The sequence below is a fragment of the Mytilus californianus genome, unplaced genomic scaffold (genome assembly GCF_021869535.1).
Source record: "Mytilus californianus isolate M0D057914Y unplaced genomic scaffold, xbMytCali1.0.p SCAF_2, whole genome shotgun sequence".
Lineage (NCBI taxonomy): Eukaryota > Metazoa > Mollusca > Bivalvia > Mytilida > Mytilidae > Mytilus > Mytilus californianus.
In genome coordinates, this window is record NW_026262668.1 from 138,045,873 (window position 1) to 138,069,952 (window position 24,080).

The following is a 24,080-nucleotide window of genomic DNA, read 5'->3' on the forward strand; positions in this document are numbered from 1 at the left end:
GGTCTCCTATAAGATGGATCTTATTCAATGATGTTTTCTCCTTGTATTTTACTCTCCTATAAGACTGATCTTATTTGATGATTTTTACTCCTTGTATTTTACTCACCTATAAGATGGATCTTATTTGATGATTTTTCCTCCTTGTATTTTACTCTCCTACAAGATGGATCTTATTTGATGATTTTTACTCCTTGTATTTTACCCTCCTATAAGATGGATCTTATTTGATGATTTTTACTCCTTGTATTTTACTCTCCTATAAGACTGATCTTATTTGATGATTTTTCCTCCTTGTATTTTACTCTCCTATAAGACTGATCTTATTTGATGATTTTTACTCCTTGTATTTTGGTCTCCTATAAGATGGATCTTATTCAATGATTTTTTCTCCTTGTATTTTACTCTCCTATAAGACTGATCTTATTTGATGATTTTTTCCTCCTTGTATTTTACTCTCCTATAAGATGGATCTTATTTGATGATTTTTCCTCCTTGTATTTTACTCTCCTATAAGATGGATCTTATTTGATGATTTTTTCTCCTTGTATTTTACTCTCCTATAAGACTGATCTTATTTGATGATTTTTCCTCCTTGTATTTTACTCTCCTATAAGACTGATCTTATTTGATGATTTTTTCTCCTTGTATTTTACTCTCCTATAAGATGGATCTTATTTGATGATTTTTTCTCCTTGTATTTTACTCTCCTATAAGACTGATCTTATTTGATGATTTTTCCTCCTTGTATTTTACTCTCCTATAAGATAGATCTTATTTGATGATTTTTCCTCCATGTATTTTACTCTCCTATAAGACTGATCTTATTTGATGATTTTTCCTCCTTGTATTTTACTCTCCTATAAGATGGATCTTATTTGATGATTTTTTCTCCTTGTATTTTACTCTCCTATAAGATGGATCTTATTTGATGATTTTTCCTCCATGTATTTTACTCTCCTATAAGATGGATCTTATTCAATGATTTTTCCTCCTTGTATTTTACTCTCCTATAAGATGGATCTTATTTGATGATTTTTTCTCCTTGTATTTTACTCTCCTATAAGATGGATCTTATTTGATGATTTTTTCTCCTTGTATTTTACTCTCCTATAAGATGGATCTTATTTGATGATTTTTCCTCCTTGTATTTTACTCTCCTATAAGATGGATCTTATTTGATGATTTTTACTCCTTGTATTTTACTCTCCTATAAGATGGATCTTATTTGATGATTTTTCCTCCTTGTATTTTACTCTCCTATAAGATGGATCTTATTTGATGATTTTTTCTCCTTGTATTTTACTCTCCTATAAGACTGATCTTATTTGATGATTTTTCCTCCTTGTATTTTACTCTCCTATAAGATGGATCTTATTTGATGATTTTTCCTCCTTGTATTTTACTCTCCTATAAGATGGATCTTTTTTGATGATTTTTCCTCCTTGTATTTTACTCTCCTATAAGACTGATCTTATTTGATGTTTTTTACTCCTTGTATTTTACTCTCCTATAAGACTGATCTTATTTGATGATTTTTCCTCCTTGTATTTTACTCTCCTATAAGACTGATCTTATTTGATGATTTTTACTCCTTGTATTTTACTCTCCTATAAGACTGATCTTATTTGATGATTTTTACTCCTTGTATTTTACTCTCCTATAAGATGGATCTTATTTGATGATTTTTCCTCCTTGTATTTTACTCTCCTATAAGATGGATCTTTTTTGATGATTTTTCCTCCTTGTATTTTACTCTCCTATAAGACTGATCTTATTTGATGATTTTTACTCCTTGTATTTTACTCTCCTATAAGACTGATCTTATTTGATGATTTTTTTCCTCCTTGTATTTTACTCTCCTATAAGATGGATCTTATTTGATGATTTTTCCTCCTTGTATTTTACTCTCCTATAAGATGGATCTTTTTTGATGATTTTTCCTCCTTGTATTTTACTCTCCTATAAGACTGATCTTATTTGATGTTTTTTACTCCTTGTATTTTACTCTCCTATAAGACTGATCTTATTTGATGATTTTTCCTCCTTGTATTTTACTCTCCTATAAGACTGATCTTATTTGATGATTTTTCATCCTTGTATTTTCCTCTCCTATAAGACTGATCTTATTTGATGATTTTTCCTCCTTGTATTTTACTCTCCTATAAGACTGATCTTATTTGATGATTTTTACTCCTTGTATTTTACTCTCCTATAAGACTGATCTTATTTGATGATTTTTCATCCTTGTATTTTACTCTCCTATAAGACTGATCTTATTTGATGATTTTTCATCCTTGTATTTTACTCTCCTATAAGACTGATCTTATTTGATGATTTTTCATCCTTGTATTTTACTCTCCTATAAGACTGATCTTATTTGATGATTTTTCATCCTTGTATTTTACTCTCCTATAAGACTGATCTTATTTGATGATTTTTACTCCTTGTATTTTACTCTCCTATAAGATGGATCTTATTTGATGATTTTTCCTCCTTGTATTTTACTCTCCTATAAGATGGATCTTATTCGATGATTTTTCATCCTTGTATTTTACTCTCCTATAAGACTGATCTTATTTGATGATTTTTCCTCCTTGTATTTTACTCTCCTACAAGATGGATCTTATTTGATGATTTTTCATCCTTGTATTTTACTCTCCTACAAGATGGATCTTATTTGATGATTTTTTCTCCTTGTATTTTACTCTCCTATAAGACTGATCTTATTTGATGATTTTTCCTCCTTGTATTTTACTCTCCTACAAGATGGATCTTATTTGATGATTTTTCATCCTTGTATTTTACTCTCCTACAAGATGGATCTTATTTGATGATTTTTTCTCCTTGTATTTTACTCTCCTACAAGATGGATCTTATTTGATGATTTTTCATCCTTGTATTTTACTCTCCTACAAGATGGATCTTATTTGATGATTTTTTCTCCTTGTATTTTACTCTCCTATAAGATGGATCTTATTTGATGATTTTTACTCCTTGTATTTTACTCTCCTATAAGATGGATCTTATTTGATGATTTTTCCTCCTTGTATTTTACTCTCCTATAAGATGGATCTTATTTGATGATTTTTTCTCCTTGTATTTTACTCTCCTATAAGACTGATCTTATTTGATGATTTTTCCTCCTTGTATTTTACTCTCCTATAAGATGGATCTTATTTGATGATTTTTCCTCCTTGTATTTTACTCTCCTATAAGATGGATCTTTTTTGATGATTTTTCCTCCTTGTATTTTACTCTCCTATAAGACTGATCTTATTTGATGTTTTTTACTCCTTGTATTTTACTCTCCTATAAGACTGATCTTATTTGATGATTTTTCCTCCTTGTATTTTACTCTCCTATAAGACTGATCTTATTTGATGATTTTTCATCCTTGTATTTTCCTCTCCTATAAGACTGATCTTATTTGATGATTTTTCCTCCTTGTATTTTACTCTCCTATAAGACTGATCTTATTTGATGATTTTTACTCCTTGTATTTTACTCTCCTATAAGACTGATCTTATTTGATGATTTTTACTCCTTGTATTTTACTCTCCTATAAGATGGATCTTATTTGATGATTTTTCCTCCTTGTATTTTACTCTCCTATAAGATGGATCTTTTTTGATGATTTTTCCTCCTTGTATTTTACTCTCCTATAAGACTGATCTTATTTGATGATTTTTACTCCTTGTATTTTACTCTCCTATAAGACTGATCTTATCTGATGATTTTTTTCCTCCTTGTATTTTACTCTCCTATAAGATGGATCTTATTTGATGATTTTTCCTCCTTGTATTTTACTCTCCTATAAGATGGATCTTTTTTGATGATTTTTCCTCCTTGTATTTTACTCTCCTATAAGACTGATCTTATTTGATGATTTTTCCTCCTTGTATTTTACTCTCCTATAAGACTGATCTTATTTGATGATTTTTCATCCTTGTATTTTACTCTCCTATAAGACTGATCTTATTTGATGATTTTTCCTCCTTGTATTTTACTCTCCTATAAGACTGATCTTATTTGATGATTTTTCATCCTTGTATTTTACTCTCCTATAAGACTGATCTTATTTGATGATTTTTACTCCTTGTATTTTACTCTCCTATAAGATGGATCTTATTTGATGATTTTTCCTCCTTGTATTTTACTCTCCTATAAGATGGATCTTATTCGATGATTTTTCATCCTTGTATTTTACTCTCCTATAAGACTGATCTTATTTGATGATTTTTCCTCCTTGTATTTTACTCTCCTACAAGATGGATCTTATTTGATGATTTTTCATCCTTGTATTTTACTCTCCTACAAGATGGATCTTATTTGATGATTTTTTCTCCTTGTATTTTACTCTCCTATAAGACTGATCTTATTTGATGATTTTTCCTCCTTGTATTTTACTCTCCTACAAGATGGATCTTATTTGATGATTTTTCATCCTTGTATTTTACTCTCCTACAAGATGGATCTTATTTGATGATTTTTTCTCCTTGTATTTTACTCTCCTACAAGATGGATCTTATTTGATGATTTTTCATCCTTGTATTTTACTCTCCTACAAGATGGATCTTATTTGATGATTTTTTCTCCTTGTATTTTACTCTTCTACAAGATGGATCTTATTTGATGATTTTTCCTCCTTGTATTTTACTCTCCTATAAGATGGATCTTATTTGATGATTTTTTCTCCTTGTATTTTACTCTCCTATAAGATGGATCTTATTTGATGATTTTTACTCCTTGTATTTTACTCTCCTATAAGATGGATCTTATTCAATGATTTTTCCTCCTTGTATTTTGGTCTCCTATAAGACTGATCTTATTCAATGATTTTCTTATTTGACTGTTCATCATCTTCGCTAGCCAAGGGTTACGATCTAGTCCCCTCCTCTCCCCTTGGCTAATGAAGATGACTGTTCGTAGACAATTACACAAATAACACCATATTTTCAATATCCCTTTAGAAATGTTCTTTTTGTCCTAAACAGAATTTACCCACCTGACCTCTGTTATGTCATGACCCTTTGATACTTTCTACCAGGTTTTTTATTAGCTCACCTGTCTGGAAGGGTCAACTGAGCGTTTGTCCAAAATTGGCTACAATCATTCTTGGGGTGTCTATAACATAAAACATAGGGGGTAAAATACAAGTTTTGTCTATTGTCTTGAAAACTGCTATAGAAAGAGAAAATCTGACAGGGTAGAAATGTTCAGATTTATGTGGTTAAACATCAAAACTTTCAAAGGAGTTATTTTCCTTAGATCATGCATTTAACCAACTTATTTTCATTTTTGCCTTTCATTTTGAAAACTATAATACATTAGGCCAAGTAAATTTAATTAGTAGATTTTCATCCAAATTTTTGAAAAAAATGGGGTGGGTGGGAGGATTTTATTTTTTATTTTTTATTAGATATGAAACGCTCTTGTGACGTGTTCTTCATATATGCAAGTGTAATAATAAGGTTCTATCATGTATATACATGTATAACGAATCAAACATACAAAGAAATGCAAAAACCAAAATTTGAAACAGGATGTTATTAATGAAACGAAATTATCGACAGTTACCGGTAACGAAAATGAACAAAATCTTGAAATCGTAAATTTTTCAAAATAAAAAAAATTGGGGCGGAACGATTTCAGAGGGGCGGGCGGGGATGAAAATCTATCAATTAATTTTAATTGGCCTTAGAGGAACTTAAATGGCAATAATGATCAGGCAGACAAGATCTACAAATAAGTCAACCAGGCCAAAATTGTCAAGTCAACTCCTTATATGAGTTATTACCCTTAAATGATAATTTTTACCATGTTTTAGACTATTATCTAGAAAAGTTTAAAAAGCAAAAATTATCAACAGGACAAGATATACATTTCAGTTGACATGAGTGAAATCGTCAGTTAACTCTTTATGGAATTATTGCCTTTTATTGATTTTAATTGTTGAAGAAGCAGGTGAGCAACACCCAGGCTCTTTAGATCCTCTAGTTTTCAGCACAATAGGTGACACTAGTTGAGCAGGATCTGCTTTCTCTATCTGAACATCTCAGACCAACCAAAGTATTCTGCTTTTCACTTTTATATTTCATTTTATTTTTCTGTGTATATGTTGATTTTTTTGGGTTATTGTCTTGTCTACCCTTTAGTAGACCCTTACATAATTTTGTCTATTTGATGTGTGAATCTTTGATAAAGTAATGTAAGAAGATCAAGATTTCAAGCAAATGAGAAGTCGTTAAACAGGAATATATGTGGGATACATGGAAGAAGGATAAAAGATATTGGGCAAAGTCAACTAAGTTTTTCATGGAGCCAATGCCATTTGTATGCATTTTCTGTATGTCATTTCATAACATATTTAACTGATGAATTTTGTAGTTTAATGTTATTTTGCAATGACATTTTTTTCTGTTTTGATAATAGGACTTAAATAGTATTAAATATGATATTGTCAATTATTATTTGCTGTGTAAAAAGTATTGAAACAGTGTGTTATTACATCGTGCAAGGTAGACGTTCAGAGGGGAATATAATGTTTTGTTCAATGTCAGGTGAGTTTGTCGGAACCATTCAAATATTTATTTAGCCAGCAATATTTGCCTACAGTGGAATAATGTTTAAATTGATACCAGCTTTTAGTCTTAGTGTCCATCTCCAATTTTAACAAGCTGAAAATCCACACTGTAATATTCTAAAATACTGATAAAATATGGAAGAAAGACATAAATGTTTGTTAAGGCAGCCAAATATATTTTGTAACAAGTTATGTCATTTTAAGTGGGTGTTTTTTATTTGCTCTTTTGAGAAATTAGGATACCAACAAATTTTTATAGGATATAAATGGACTTCTAAAGTCCAGAAATGTCCATTTTACAACATTTATTTTTCTGGTCGACCAGTTTGATATTTGATTCTATTGTAATGGTGCTTTCAGGCATAACTTGACTATTTTAATGAGGTTTTTTGCAGCTTCATCGACTATTGTAAAGTTTGTGTATTGATTGTTGAGTGCTTGATTTCATTGTTAATAGGCCTTTTACTTTGTTCTTCAATTAATGATGCAGCACACATTATAAAATAGTCTAGTGAAAATTCAGGTGTACATCAAGGAAATTATGATACTGTTTTTTTTTTTTTTTTTAGCAGAAAAAGAGTTTGACGAATTAAAAATTAAAATTTCAGGATTATGGTAGCAAAAGGACATTTGGTACTTAATTGACTGTAAAATGCACATATTTTTAGGGCTTACTATTCTAAGAAAATTTCCATTCTTTTATATATGTATAGTCTTGACTGAAGACTGTGGGTGTTTATTGACTTCATTTATTGTCATTTGGGCTTTGTTTTTGGAAAGCTGTCAGGTAATCATACAAAATGTCCTTTTCTCACCCTGTGGTTTGTTAACGTTGGTGTGTTTGCTATTGACTGAGTTGACGTTATACATCTCATCCAACCTCATAGGTTAGACAGTGTACACATACTTTTTCCGCCGTAGCAGAGAGGGCATTAAGTGTTACCTTTTTCCGTACGTCCCTAAAATTGGTTTTGGTTCTCTAACTTTAGTTTGCCTCAACCAAATGTTATAAAACTTATATACAATGCTAATTACCCCCAAAACACAGATCAATTTCGAAATTGGGTGGCGTCACTTTTACCGTTCATGAGTTATGCCCTTTATAAACATAAAAATTGCTTAATTTTTCGTTTCTGTTCTTCTTCTTTAGTTTGCCTCAACCAAATGTTATAAAACTTATACACAATGCTTATTACCACAAAAGACAGGTCAAGTTCGAAATTAGGTGACGTCACTTTTACCATTCATGTGGAAGTTGACTCATGCATATTTACAAGCGGGGCCATCTGTGGCCCATAGACACATTCTCCATTTATTTTATAATTAATATGAAAAATATATAATTTAAGGAAGTTAGCTACTCTTGTTTTTGACATTTTGTCAGATATTCGGAGTCCTCTAGTTTTATCTATGTAGTGACAATAAAAATTTTGCCCGCTAACCCCTACTTTCTTTAAACCTGAAATTTTTTTCTACTTTTTAAATTCCTTTATTTATATACTATTAATTTATAACATTTTTTAAAAAGCTAGTTATTTAGAAACGGAGGAGCTAACATCCTTAAAATTATAAATATGTTCAAAATTTAAAAACTCTCGACATATTTATTATAAATTATCTGTATATTTACCTGTGTTACATGTAAAATGAATGCGTGCAAACGTAATCAAAAGCTGCATGCAGTTACGTAAAAAAAATAAATCCCCAAATGCGTGCAAATTTAATGCGCCCAAATGCAGGACTTGGTAATCTCAGATCCCCTCAGGTAAGGTTTCACTTGGCTATGACAGTTCTTGTTACTGACACTGGGTGCCTGAAATTACAGGTCTTACACTTGCTTCAGTATTCTATCTAATATATGTTACATTTGTTTGATTGTAATGAATCTTGGATTGTTGACATAAATATTAAATGAAATATAAATCCTTTGCATTGTTGTTAATATAGTGACCATGATTATATGAGCCCACTATAAACCTGTAGTATAGATACTATATCCAGTATATATATACATAGGAAGTATACCTTGTTTAGTTAAGCCTCCTATTCTATCAATTTTTCTGTGTAAGTATTGACTTTAAGTTTTACCAGTAAAACTAAATCAACAGTTTACCATTGTTAATGGCACTAGTTCTAAGCTTAATTTATTGTTCAAAGGATGAAATGGAAATGAATGGTTGATTGATACCTTCAGCACAGGAGTAAACAGAAGGGAAAGATAGTTAATTTGTCTTAATAATTATAGAGTTAATGTAAATTGTATGGAAAATTGATGTTCTGTATTTGTATACACTGATGTTACCTGAGACTAAAATGGGGTAAATAGGTATAAATGTTAAGGTGTTTCATTTCACTTGGCTTCTCATATGGAAATAGGTAGAAATGTTAAGGTGTTTCATTTCACGAGGCTTCTCATATGGAAATAGGTAGAAATGTTAAGGTGTTTCATTTCACTTGGCTTCTCATATGGAAACAGGTAGAAATGTTAATTTTTTTCGTTTCAGTAGGCTTTTCATATGGAAATAGGTAGAAATGTTAAGTTTTTTCATTTCACTTGGCTTCTCATATGGAAATAGGTAGAAATGTTAAGTTTTTTCATTTCACAAGGCTTCTCATATGGAAATAGGTAGAAATGTTAAGGTGTTTCATTTCACTTGGCTTCTCATATGGAAATACGTAGAAATGTTAAGGTTTTTCATTTCACTTGGCTTCTCATATGGAAATAGGTAGAAATGTTAAGGTGTTTCATTTCACTTGGCTTCTCATATGGAAATAGGTAGAAATGTTAAGGTGTTTTGTTTCAGTAGGCTTCTCATATGAAAATAGGTAGAAATGTTAAGGTGTTTCATTTCACTTGGCTTCTCATATGGAAATAGGTAGAAATGTTAAGGTGTTTCGTTTCAGTAGGCTTCTCATATGGAAATAGGTAGAAATGTTAAGGTGTTTCATTTCAGTAGGCTTCTCATATGGAAATAGGTAGAAATGTTAAGTTTTTTCATTTCACTTGGCTTCTCATATGGAAATAGGTAGAAATGTTAAGTTTTTTCATTTCACAAGGCTTCTCATATGGAAATAGGTAGAAATGTTAAGGTGTTTCATTTCACTTGGCTTCTCATATGGAAATACGTAGAAATGTTAAGGTTTTTCATTTCACTTGGCTTCTCATATGGAAATAGGTAGAAATGTTAAGGTGTTTCATTTCACTTGGCTTCTCATATGGAAATAGGTAGAAATGTTAAGGTGTTTTGTTTCAGTAGGCTTCTCATATGAAAATAGGTAGAAATGTTAAGGTGTTTCATTTCACTTGGCTTCTCATATGGAAATAGGTAGAAATGTTAAGGTGTTTCGTTTCAGTAGGCTTCTCATATGGAAATAGGTAGAAATGTTAAGGTGTTTCGTTTCAGTAGGCTTCTCATATGGAAATAGGTAGAAATGTTAAGGTGTTTTGCTTCAGTAGGCTTCTCATATGGAAATTGGTAGAAATGTTAAGGTGTTTCATTTCACTTGGCTTCTCATATGGAAATAGGTAGAAATGTTAAGGTGTTTCATTTCACTTGGCTTCTCATATGGAAATAGGTAGAAATTTTAAGGTGTTTCATTTCACGAAGCTTCTCATATGGAAATAGGTAGAAATGTTAAGGTGTTTCATTTCACTTGGCCTCTCATATGGAAATAGGTAGAAATGTTAAGATGTTTCATTTCAGTAGGCTTCTCATATGGAAATAGGTAGAAATGTTAAGTTTTTTCATTTCACTTGGCTTCTCATATGGAAATAGGTAGAAATGTTAAGTATTTTCATTTCAGTAGGCTTCTCATATGGAAATAGGTAGAAATGTTAAGGTGTTTCATTTCACTAGGCTTCCCATAAATGGAAATAAGTAGAAATGTTCAGGTTTTTCATTTCACGAGGCTTCTCATATATGGAAATAGGTAGAAATGTTAAGGTTTTTCATTTCACTATCTCATATGGAAATAGGTAGAAATGTTAAGGTTTTTACACTTGGCTTCTCATATGCGGCGTCCACAAATATTCACTCTGTGGTTCAAGTTTTTGAAATTTTAATAACTTTCTTAAACTATCCTGGATTTGTACCATACTTGGACAGAAGCTTGTTTATGATCATAAGACTGTATCCAGAAGTAAATTTTGTAAAAAAAAAATCCTGTTTTTCCGTATTTTACTTATAAATGGGCTTAGTTTTTCTGCCAGTTAACATTACATTCACTCTGTGGTTAAAGTTTTTAAAATTTTAATAACTTTCTTAAACTATCCTGGATTTGTACTAAACTTGGACAGAAGCTTGTTTATGATCAAAAGCTAGTATCTAGAAGGAAATTTTGGAAAAAATTTATTTCCTGTTTTTCCGTATATTACTTATAAATGGACTTAGTTTTTCTTTCAGTTAACATTACATACAGTCTACAGTTAAAAAAGTTTTTAAAACATTTATTAGATTCATAAACAGTCCTTGATTTTTACCAAACTTGGATAGAAGCTTCTTACAATCAAAAGATAATATCTAGAGGAAAATTTTTAATAATTTTTTCCCCATTTTTGTTGAGCCTGCGACTAACAGCAAAATTAGGCAAGACACTGGGTTCCGCTGAACCCTTACGAATTTTTCATTTCAAGAGGCTTCTCATATGGAAATAGGTAGAAATGTTAAGGTTTTTACACTTGGCTTCTCATATATTGAAATAGGTTGAAATGTTAAGGTTTTTCATTTCACGAGGCACCTCATATGGAAATAGGTATAAATGTTCAGGTTTTTCATTTCACGAGGCTTCTCATATGGAAATAGGTAGAAATGTTAAGGTGTTTCATTTCACGAGGCTTCTCATATGGAAATAGGTAGAAATGTTAAATTTTTTCATTACACTTGGCTTCTCATATATTGAAATAAGTAGAAATGTTAAGGTGTTTCATTTCACGAGGCTTCTTATATGGAAATAGGTAGAAATGTTCAGGTTTTTCATTTCACTAGGCTTCTTATATGGAAATAGGTAGAAATGTTCAGGTTTTTCATTTCACCAGGCTTCTCATATAGAAAAGGTAGAAATGTTAAGGTGTTTACACTTGGCTTCTCATATGGAAATAGGTAGAAATGTTCAGGTTATTCATTTCACTAAGCTTCTCATATGGTGAAAATGAGTCAAGAGTGAAGATACAGATCTTAGATGGATGTAATGTGTTCAGCGAGAGTCTGAATGAGTATATGAATAAGAGGAAGATGACACAGTGAATGGAATTTAAAGCATGTTGCAATTTCATCCATTTAAAACCCTTGCATACAGTAATCAAGTGATCACGAGAAAATGTTTATTGTGTGTACAGATCTAGTTTACTTTGTCACTGTACAGTAGTGGTCTATATTTGTGGAGTACCAATTTTTTTTTTTAGATTTCTTGGACCAAAACCATTTTGTGAGGTTTGCAAACTTTTTGTTTTATTTTTTTCTCTATTCTGATCTTTCTTTTAAGGATGACCTCTCATTGAAGGTATTTAGAAATATTATTTTAGTGCAGAAATGTTAAATGAAAAAGGAGCCAGTGGTTTACCGATAGCTCTTTATTTTTCTATCTACCTTGTTTTCAGGGTTGTCCCCGTTTCACCTTGTCAAGCCCTAAACCTGTGGCCTCTTTTTTTTTAACTTTCTTCAAGTAAATATCATCTTCACATATAAAAAGAAGAGTTGAAGTTAAAAGTTTTCAAAAAGAAGGTGTAAATCAACAAAGTGAAACTTGTATAGAATAAAATAATTGAGTAGTGTTTACAACCCAGACTTTTGTGATGATTGATAGTGGATATCTGTTGATTGACAGGTTACATGGATACCATTGTACCTTGCCTCCTCTGTGTATTGATGAGGAAATATGCTTGTTATCATTCCTTATTAAATAAACTATCTGTGTATTAAATAAGGTTATCAGGAACCATTCAGATTGATCAGGGTTGATTTAATTTATTCTTTTCTCTCCCCAAGGCTTTTATTAGTTATGATAGTAAGCCTGGTGTAACTTTGGTTTTTCAGAGTAAATCTAATTTGTTGTAAGACCAGTTCTATACAATTCTCCCAGACAGTAATCATTGTTGTAACCATTTTTCATAGAAATCCTAAATTTAGACGTTTTGGTTTTCTTTTATTTCTTGTTTATTTTTTATTTATAGACTCACATACTAAAATACTATTTTGAATGAACAGATTTTAGTCAAATAATTTTTACAGAAGGAGGAGAAGGTTATATTCACCAAATGTCTGGGCCCCAGGAGGGCATATAACACATAAACAATATGATGAGAACTATTTGCAGAACAATATTATGTAATATATTCAGTCTTTAGATAATAGTGACTACATATATATTTCATTATGTAACATTTCATTATATTACAGTTAATTATAAAATTAAGTTTGAGTGCCACTAAGACATGAAACTTAGACCGTAGTTTTAGATAAGATTGAGGAAGAACAATAGTTTTAGATAAGTACATACAACAGTTGTAGATTCCATCACTTGGTGTCGTCCTTCGTCAAAAATCTTCTGATTCTACACAACCAATTTCCACCAAACTTTGGTTGAATGATCCTTATGGTATCAAGTATAAAGTGTGTGTTAATTTTATTCTGTTTAGTCAACAAACATGGCAAAAAACTAAGGCAGTAAGAGCAAAACTGACAGTTTTTAAATGATCAGCAGGTCAAGATCTATTTGCTAGGAAATTTTCAGACAAATCAGACAAACCAATCTGGAGTTGTTGACCCTGAAATAATAATTTTTATGAAATTTCTCAGTTTTTTGGGTTATTATCTTGAAAACTATTATAGATAAAGAGGGGCCAGCTGAAGGACGCCTCCGGGTGCGGGAGTTTCTCGCTGCATTGAAGACCCATTGGTGGCCTTCGGCTGTTGTCTGATCTATGGTCGGGTTGTTGTCTCTTTGACACATTCCCCATTTCCATTCTCAATTTTAAATTTGAACAGAAAAATGTTCAGCAGATACCAAACATTTTGAGGACCAAATTTGTTAATTGATCCCCTATAGAAGTTATTGCCCTTGAAAAACTATTTTCATGACATTTTGTGTTTTTTTAGAAGCTATGATAAGATGGACAGAAAGTTTGAAAGGCAAAAATGTTCAGCAGAGTAAGACCTATACATAAGGCACCATGATCAAAATTGTTAATTAATTCCTTGTAGGAGTTATTTCCCTTGAAAGACATTTTTTTGCAGAAACTATGATAGATAGAAACTTCAAACAGCGAAAAATGTTCAGGAAAGTAAGAAGACATACAAATAAGTCAACATGACAGAAATCATCAATTGATCCCTTATAGGCATAATTGCCCTTGAAAGACGATTTTTTACCAAATTTTTAGTTTTTTTTAAAGTATCTATGATAGATAAAGAGAAATTTTGCAATGCAGTAATGTTCAGCAAAGTTAGACCTACAAATAATTCAACTTGACCCAAATTATCAATTAAACCCTTATAGGAGTTATTACCCTTGAAAGAAGTTTTTTGCAGGAACTATGACAGATAAACAGAAACTTCAAAATGCAATAGTATTCAGCAAAGTAAAACTTACAAATGAAGCAAAACATGACTGAAATGGGAATTGATTGAAAAGTTCAAGAAAGTAAGACCTCCAAAAAAGACGTGATTGAAATCATTAATTGATCCCTTCTAAAAGTTATTGCCCTTGAAAGATGATTTTTACCATTTTTTTAGTTTTTTACAGAAACTATGATAGAAAGAGAGAATCATGAAAGTCAAAAATGTTCAGCTACCGGTAAGTAAGACCTATAAATAAATTAAATTACCAAAATTTCCATTTTTCCTTTACATAAATAGTTGTTGCCCTTTAAAGATGATTTTTACCAATTTGTTTTTTGTTTTTTGCAGAAACTGTAATAGATAGAGAGAAACTTTAATTGACATGTTTAGATATGCATTAATATACATTAAACTGCCAAACACATGCCAAACAATCACTGATACAAGATCTACACAAAAAAATCCAGATTGGCTATTCAGGCCATTAGGAGCTTTTTGATCAAGATGAGGAGAACCAATGTGGTTTTAAATATGATTGAGGGAAATTCGGTAAAATTTTAGCATATAGCAGTTTTAACCCAGAGTATACAAATATGTTATATTGGAAGTGCTTTACTGAAAAAAAAGTTATTCTTAAATAATGAATACTTGCACCAAAGCTGTTTTTGAGGGAATTTTTAAGTTACGTACTAATGTAAAGTTTTGTAAGCATGAGTTCTGCATTTGATTGTAACAGTGATTTATCACTTATCTCTTATGAACATTCTAGAATCATTTATTAAACATTTTTCAATTTCAATAGACAAATGAAAATTGGATTCCATATTCAACCACTTACTATGATTTGTAAGCAGATTCTCAGCAAATAAGAAATAATATTATTCTCAGGACCAAACTAGTACATATAATCTACTTAATAACAGAAAGAAAAATGATAAGCATAAAAAAAGTGAAAACTACAAAGAACTGAAAAACAAGTGTAAAGAATTATTTTTCTACACTTCAAATATATTGGCATTTTTCGTACAATTATTACAATAATGCTTGGCATTCCTTCTTTGAAGGTCCAAATATCCTGCATTCTTTGCATCTTCTGAAAATGAGATGTTTTTTTGGTTCAATTCTTCATTCTTGAACAAAAATCCTTGTTTATCAGTAATTCAACTAAAGAGGCAGTTCTGCTCCATTTTTCAATTGTCCAAAATGCTTATTGGAATGAACTAGATATTGTTTGATGAAGTTATAAAGTCTACAATTTGCCACGAACAAGTTGCTGTTGTCTTACAATTGAAACAATTATGTTTATAAAGGCCATTGACCATCACATAGCTGTTCCTTATATCATTGTCTATCTGCAACATTAATTATCAGGGAAACAAGCATATGATTGGCACATTTACAAATACACAACAACTTTAGGTGCTACTAAACAGTGTGACCTGGAAGCAGGTCAGGTAAGGTCAGCAACCTGATTATTCTAAGGTAATTTACTTCTGGTGTAGGCTCAATTGATTCATATTTTCTAGTATTTAAAACCAGTTAATTGTATATCATTTGAAATTAAAGAGGAGTAATATAGTTAGTATATGTCACATGGTTGCTTGATATCCAAAGCCAACCATCTTTTGTACAGGGGGTTAATTCCTTGTACAAATCTTTGATTTGAAAGTTTGTAAAAGTTGACACCTATGCCTGTAATGTTTTGACGATTTGTTAGATGAAAACCATTATAAAAAATTTTTGTGTGCAGTTTTATCAGATATTTAGCTTATTGATCTCAATTAAATGCATGATTTCACTTTTTGTAGATAAAAAAGAGAGAAAAAAAGATTATAAAAGTGGGAGGTGGGAGATAGGGGGCGGGAGGTGGGAGAAGGGTACCCCCCTGTCCACCCCTCTATTATACCTCCAGATTAGGAGGGAGGAATTTAGTATTTTGAGTTTAATTTTTTATCTCTTTGTTGCACTATTTTAAAGGTTCTAGTCATTATATGATTGATGATATATTGAATGAATGAATAAGGTGAGAATGTCAAGGTCACAAACTCAATTTTGCTCTCAGTACTACTCTCATTTTCCTTTGAGGAACATGAAGGAATTTCAGAGAATTCTTGGTCCAAGCAAATGAGCAACACATGTCAGGATATTAAAATGAGTAACATCTCTTTTAAAGCAAAAGGCCAAGGACACATGTGCAGCTTTGATTTTGAATCAGGATACTTGGAAGGTTAATCTCTGAATTAATGTCTCCATAGTCTCATATTGACCTATATCAATACAATAATTAATGACAATCATTGGTGATGATGATTTAATCCTAATTTCCCTGGTGGTATAATATACATATATAATGACTTGTCTGTATCACATCCTCAGTCTAGATGTATTTGTACATGGTTACAATTCCCACTGGAAGTATTCTCCTGTTGCAGGACTGTTGCCTACATTATCTGGTTCTCAAGTTTAATGATGGGATTAATATTATCCATTACTCTCAGATCACGATTTTAAACAATATTGCATAATTTCACGAAGCTGTCAAGCATATAATTAATATTTCTTAAAGTTCTTGGTCATATTAGGTTAATGCTGAAAAAGGCCAATAGATATAAAGGCAACACATAATTAATAATTCTAATAGTTCTTGATTATCTATGAAAAGTTCTTACTAATAGATATGGCAGGCAACACATTCATCAGTTATGTGTATTGTCAAAATTGTAGTTGTTTTTGTCAGATTTGGAACAAGTGGAGATGATGATATGTGTAGTTGTTCCTGACGTTTGACTTGATCCTGACGTCATCTGTTCTTGGACTTAAAAGTACATTTGATTTAGTATGAAATCAATTTTCTATGGAAATTTAGAAACAAGATTATAATTCCTGAGCACTAGCAGACTCAAGATGTTGATTTAATATCTTAAAATAAATTTACATCACAAAATATAGTGATTTTTATACAGAAATATAACTGTAGTATTTTAACCCAGTTTATTAGCTGGAATGTTTCCTTTGGTATTACATGACTCCCACTAAAACATCAGATTAGTACTTAATTATTGATGAACAAAGTTTCATTCTTGTCAATTTATAAATTGATCTGTTTCCAGTGTGTGATAACAACACTGAATTTGTAAAGAATTGCTAAGGAGACTTAGTGATGGCTGTAGCTATATTTCACACTGTGGTTTATGTAATTACATTATGAACACTTGAATAGGATAAAATTAAAAATGAAATGTCTCATTTATAAAAGGAATTCTGCATAAAATTGTTTAGCACAAATCAAGGCAATGTGTATAACACAAATTATAACAGATATTGTTCCATTTTTCATTTATGACAACACTGACTGTGACTGGTGGCCAGATTATTACTTGCTATGATCACTAAGATGGGTGCTACTGGTGGAACAGACTTCTTACCTTTCTGAGTTCACACCAAGGTTTAGTGGGAATACCGTTGTCTTCAGTTTACTGTTTAGTGTTTTATGGACCTTTGTTCATTTGTTTGACCTTTACTTTAGGTCATGGTCAGTGCACCATATTTCTTTGACCTTTACTTTAGGTCATGGTCAGTGCACCATGTTTCTTTGACCTTTACTTTAGGTCATGGTCAGTGCTCCATGTTTCTTGGACTTGTTTATGATTTGCCCCCTTGGTATCTAATATCTGCTGGTTTATTTTGATTAAGACAATAATCTCTGAAATACTTCATATTTAAAAAAAAATAAGTTGTATGAAGCATTATTAGTAATGTATGATAAAAGAGAAAGTTACATCCAAATTTTCAACTATATCACAGTTGTTTTTCTTATGAAACTCCATTCATCTGAAAACATTAATTGCTTAAAATTGTCATTTGATGTTTTGAATTGTAAAGAATCATTGTATCCTTTGTTTTGTATATTTCATTGGTATGTTTTCTGTTGTCTATGGATTTGCAGTTTTTGTCACTGTTATAAATTTACCTAAATTTGTCACTTTGGTCATCTGCAGAAATAAAAACTAAGATGTATCCAATTTTTTGAACATTTTTCAATATTTTGTTGGTTTTTTTGGGGGGGGGATTATAATCCCGTTTAGGCTTATTTATTTGTTGAATTACTTTAGGTCCCTACCCTTTTTGAAAATCCAGGATTCATTACTAAAAAGGTTAAATGTACTACAAATAAAAGTTATTCCTATAACGATAATGATCAACTACAAAGAATAAACATGATTAAAGTGGTAGTTATAGAATTATCATATTTGCAGCTGCTTTTGTTTTTTTCTGGTTATAACTGTGTTCTGTAATTTACCACAAAGATACTCCTGCCTGTTAAAACAATAAAGATGATTGAAGATTTCTTTACATTGTGAGATTAAATTAAAAAGATTACTTTGATTTTGTATGTTTTTGAACATTTGTATAGTTTTTATAATAAATATTTTTGTTGGTGAGATTTCATCTTTTATAGAGGATTGGGCTATGATGTTCTGCAAAGATTGCAATATATAACTTGCACAGAACTTAACAATAGAGGGGACATGATGATTTTCTTACAGCAGCTCAGGAATGGCTTAAAGTAATCTCAAAGCAATGATTTTAGAAATACAGAATTTTACATGATATAGTTTATTATCTTTTCTACAAGCAAGGCAAAAGATACCAAAGATATATTAAAACTCATATGTCAAAGACAAACTAACAACACCATGTCAAAAACAAAAAAAAATACTAAAAGACGAACAACAGTCTACAAGACACAACAACAACAAAATAATGACTGAGCAACACGAACCTCGCCAAAAACAAGGCCTGCTTCACATGTGACATCATAATTGTTTAATTTTGCTATACATTTTTGTTGTTTCCCACTTACCATCTTATATATTTATCAATTAAGTTTGTTTTGTTTACGAACTTGAAATTCAATATTACTAAATTTAACATTTGTAATACCTTTGATATATAGAAGAAAATAAAAGTGTTTGAAGTAGTAAAAAATGTTGGATCATGCTTACTTAACCACTTTAAATATTCCCTGACAAATTTGAATATTTATTCTGGTTTATGGTCAACACACCTGTTACAAGACACATACCCTTCTGATCTACTAATGTTAAGTAATAATGCCTGAGTTAACTGCACACAAACTTACCAGTGTATACATTTCACATCACAGCTGATTATGTGCTGTAACAGTTATTGACATTCTCCAGGGATCTTTCTATTGTAGTAAACTAAGGCAGATCTTTCTTATTACAGAGATTCAGTCTGCAGGGACTATTCATTGTCGTGTATTAGGGATATATCATTGCATTTATTTATCGAGTGATGAGTTTTTCTTGTTTGTAGATCTTTGAAGTGGTGGTGAAAGAAGGATGGATGTGTGTAAAGTGTGGACTTGATTATTCTTTATTAAGGTGAGTAAATTGTTAATTAGTGTGGAGCTGGAATGTATGCTAGTTTTTCATCTGTCACATCAGAAGTTGTAAGATGAACCAGAACAGGAAAGGTATAATGACATATTTATTGATCTTAAAGGGATTTTGTTCTTTCCAAATCAGGTACCAGTTTTGCTTATACTGACCAATTGAAATCACTGTTGTAGCTTATGGTAGGAACAATCCTTGTTTATGATCAATTTTTGAGTAAGACATGTCATCTGTATTTCAATACCATATCTTTGTGCCTTCAAAAAAAGTACGTGGAAATATTTTTTTCCAGTCTGTGGGTCAATCTTCCATCAGTTTTGTCTGTCGTTCTGTTCATTTCTCAATTCTTTTTTGTCGATTGAGTTCAATAATTAGAAAAATCTGAAAAGGGAGACCATAGTTTAAAGAGAGAACTTGTAAATAATGCTCCATATTCTTTTCATTTTTAATCAGCTTTCTTCAAACATTTATGAAAAAAAAAAATTTGGGATGAATCTGAAAAGCACAAAAATCTCAATTTTGAGAACTGTTTTTGGGAAGAAGCACAGGTGTGTGAGCTTGGCCTCCTAACATCCTTTCATTTGAAGTATGTTTGAAGCATCTGCAGGTGTGAGAGCTTGGTCTCCTAACATCCTTTCATTTTAACTAGAATAAACGATTTGAAAACGTTCCTCAGTAAGGTGTACCTGCATTATTTAATAGGTAGCAAACATTGTAAGAAAAACAGAATAGTCTTACATGACAGATTCACACTGCCTGTGTCTTGTAACAGATAACAGTAGGTGGATAGAATTAATCTTTGGGTAATGGATTGAATAACTACAACTTGTTTGTATTAATATGTTAAGATTTAAATGAAATGGCAGAAATTTATGGGAAATGTCAAGAACTGACTTCATTTTGTTTGTGTGAATGTAAATTATTCCGTTTCTGAATACTTAATTTTCTGATGGATAATCTTATTAACAGTTTGTAATAGACAATATCCTGAAAGTGAACATGACAAGAAGAACAAAAGAGAATTACATGTAATATTCTACTATGCTCATTTAGCAGATTGCCGTCCTTTGAGTTTATGCAGACATGTGCAGCTGTAGCACTTAATTTGATATCCTAAAATTGGAGAAAAAGTAAACAACTTCTTATTGATTTGAAATTTCTTCTGTTAAATTTCTGTAATTGTTCTGTCTGTGATTGTTACAGCTATCAGTTTTATTTCCCGTTTTTAATTTGAATTTAATTTGAAACCAAATTATGAAACTACAATTATCTCTGCTTTTCCACTTTTGTTCAGAACAATTGCAAACTTGATAAAGCTATCTGTTTAATGCATCAGTACACTTTGAATTTTATTGCTTTTGATTTTAAAGACCTTTGCCTCTTGGCCAAAGGAAAAAACTTTCAATTAACTGTATGATAGTTATTGGAGCAAGACATTTCTCTGTTCATAAATGGCACCAAATTTTTACTCAAAATTTTATTCATTTTGTGTAGAAAATCAAATGAAAAAAATTGTTTTTCAAAATGTGGGAAAATGTAAATTTATTTTCCAAATACATGGTGATAATGTGAGAAAATTCAATCTATTTGTATGTATCTAAGTGGGTAAATTGTCACTGTTATTCTGTGTTTAGCATTGATTGATTTAGTTATTGTGATGTCAGCATCAATTTACATCAAATAAGAACTCCAGCAGCCTGCCGATTGCACATATAAGACATCCACAGTAGTATAATATGGCATTTTTATTGCTTTACTTTGAGAAAACCTTTGTTATTCTATTCCCAGAGTAAAATACCTTTGGAAAAGCTCCAGATTATATCTGTGGTCATTAATATAATGATGAAAAATTCTAGAAAATTCATCCAAGTAATTAAACAGAGAAAGTAACTTATTTGTTAATATAGCAGAATTAGTTTACAAAATCTTATGTAAACATTTACACAGGAATTAATTAATCCATATTTAATTTTTTTCTTTTTCTTCTGGTATAAATATGATGAAGCAGAGTGCCAAAAGCTTGATAAATCAAATAAAAGTCAAATGTAAAGAAGATCAGGGTACCAAAGCTTTAAACAATAATAGTGACAGAGACTCTTAAGTCTGCATCCATGGTCTAATCACAATGCTTGCTAGAACAAGGTCAAGGACAAAATATTGACAGAGACTCTTAAGCCTGCATCGATGGTCTAATCACAATTCCAGTTATAACAAGGTCAAGGACACAATAGTGACAGAGACTCTTAAGCTTGCATCCATGGTCTTAACACTGCCAGCTAGAACAAGGTCAAGGACACAACAGTGACAGAGACTCTTAAGCCTGCATCCATGGTCTAATCACAATGCCAGCTATAACAAGGTCAAGGACACAATAGTGACACAGACTCTTAAGCTTGCATCCATGGTCTTAACACTGCCGGCTAGAACAAGGTCAAGGACACAATAGTGACAGAGACACATAAGCCTGCATTCATGGTCTAAACACAATACCTGCTAGGACAAGGTCACAACTGTTATTCAAATACAATACATAATCTGTAAAAACTTTTAATTATTTGAAACTATCAGTCAATGTTAAAAAAGAATGGAAATAAAACACATGAGAACAAAACAACATAGATGCAACTAAAGATTGTACCATAATTTACCATGATACAAAATTGTTCCAAACCAATCATGTGATCAAATTTTGTTTATCATACTTCACAATTATCAAAAGATGTGTACCATACATTGCAAGTATACCATACTTCACAGATACATCAAAGGTTGAACAATACTTCACAAATACTTCACAAATTGTAAGACACTTCAAAAATACTTAAAAATTTGAATGACACTTCACAAATTATCAAAATTTGTGCCATACTTCACAAATGGTAAAAAATTGTACCACACTTCGCAAATTATCAAAAATTGTACCATATTTCACAAAAGATAAAAAATTGTCTTCACAAATGATCAAAAATTGTACCATACTTGGTCTCTGATGGAAATTTTCCTCATTGGTATTCATACCACATTTCAGAAAATCATAATGGGTAGAATGTTATAGATCCTTCTATAGAAAAAATTGAGGTTCATAGAGCTGTGGGGAATCCAGGAATTTCCATAAAGGGACCTTGGAGAAAATCAGGTGGAGGGGGCAGCAGTTCAAAATAAGTAAAATGAATTTAAAAAGTTTATACACCATAAAATCAACTGCCTTTTTGTTTTGTAAAGTACAAATTGTAATGTTCTATTTGAAAAAGAGAAAAGGTGTGATCATTAAACTACAAAGTGTTAAAATGAGAGTCGTCAGACCTGTTGAATTTATTTACAAACAGCTTTTGCCATCAGGGAATTTATTGCTATTATTCAGTTTGATAATTTGTTGAAATCGATCAAAATTGTTTTAGTAATTACTCCAAGGATTATCATTGTTTAAGTACTTGCTTATTTTATAGTGAACACAACTTGATTTGTAAGTGACAACAGAATTGATTTTACTATTTAACTTGTAAATTTGATGGTAATTTTCAGTTTTTATCCTTATATGAAAATGGTATTGTTTTCTTGGGCTTTTACATTTAAAGTCTTTGAGTGGTACCAGGTAAAAATTAACACAGAAAGTGTTATGTAGACAATCAGTATTTGTTATATTCCCCCACAGTGATTATGTCTGAGCATGAACAAACTTTAAGGAATTAATGTTATTTTCATGGAAGGATATTTGTTTTGTTTTATTGTGAAAGAATTGAAACTTTTCCACAGAATCATTTGCAGTTTACCTGTCGATTTAAACTTTTGTGAGTTCTTTTGTACCTTGTATAAATACAATAGCTATTGCTCTCTGGAGTTTGTTCACTGGGACCTTTAAATTCCTTCTAAGAGAAAGCCATCACTCATTGATTAATTAACCTGGAGAAAAAATTATCTTCTAAGTAGATGAAAAAACATGTATCATCTCACAAAACTGCATGTGGTGTTGTATTTATTCAATATCAATAATATATTTTCAATATTACATGCATATTGAGGACCATAACATGTTACACCACAAGACTGACATTCCATGCTAACTCACAAGGTAACCGTCAACAGGAAAACATGTCACACCACTAGACTGACATTCCATGCTAACTCACAAGGTAACCGTCAACAGGAAAACATGTCACACCACTAGACTGACATTCCATGCTAACTCACAAGGTAACTGTCAACAGGAAAACATGTCACACCACTAAACTGACATTCCATGCTAACTCACAAGGTAACCGTCAACAGGAAAACATGTCACACCACTAGACTGACACTCCATGCTAACTCACAAGGTAACTGTCAACAGGAAAACATGTCACACCACTAGACTGACATTCCATGCTAACTCACAAGGTAACCATCAACAGGAAAACATGTCACACCACTAGACTGACATTCCATGCTAACTCACAAGGTAACCGTCAACAGGAAAACATGTCACACCACTAAACTGACATTCCATGCTAACTCACAAGGTAACCGTCAACAGGAAAACATGTC

The 24,080-nt window shown here is 31.3% G+C and overlaps 1 protein-coding gene across 2 annotated transcripts in view; it reads left to right on the forward strand.

Annotated features, from left to right (window-relative positions):
• Nucleotides 1–24,080, forward strand: part of LOC127731197 (zinc finger CCCH domain-containing protein 10-like) — a 130,171-nt gene that overhangs the window by 53,653 nt on the left and 52,438 nt on the right. For both annotated transcript variants that reach the window (XM_052240146.1, XM_052240147.1), the window contains one exon: nucleotides 19,480–19,547. The gene's annotated coding sequence lies outside the window, so the exon portion shown is untranslated. The remainder of the gene's footprint in view (nucleotides 1–19,479; nucleotides 19,548–24,080) is intronic.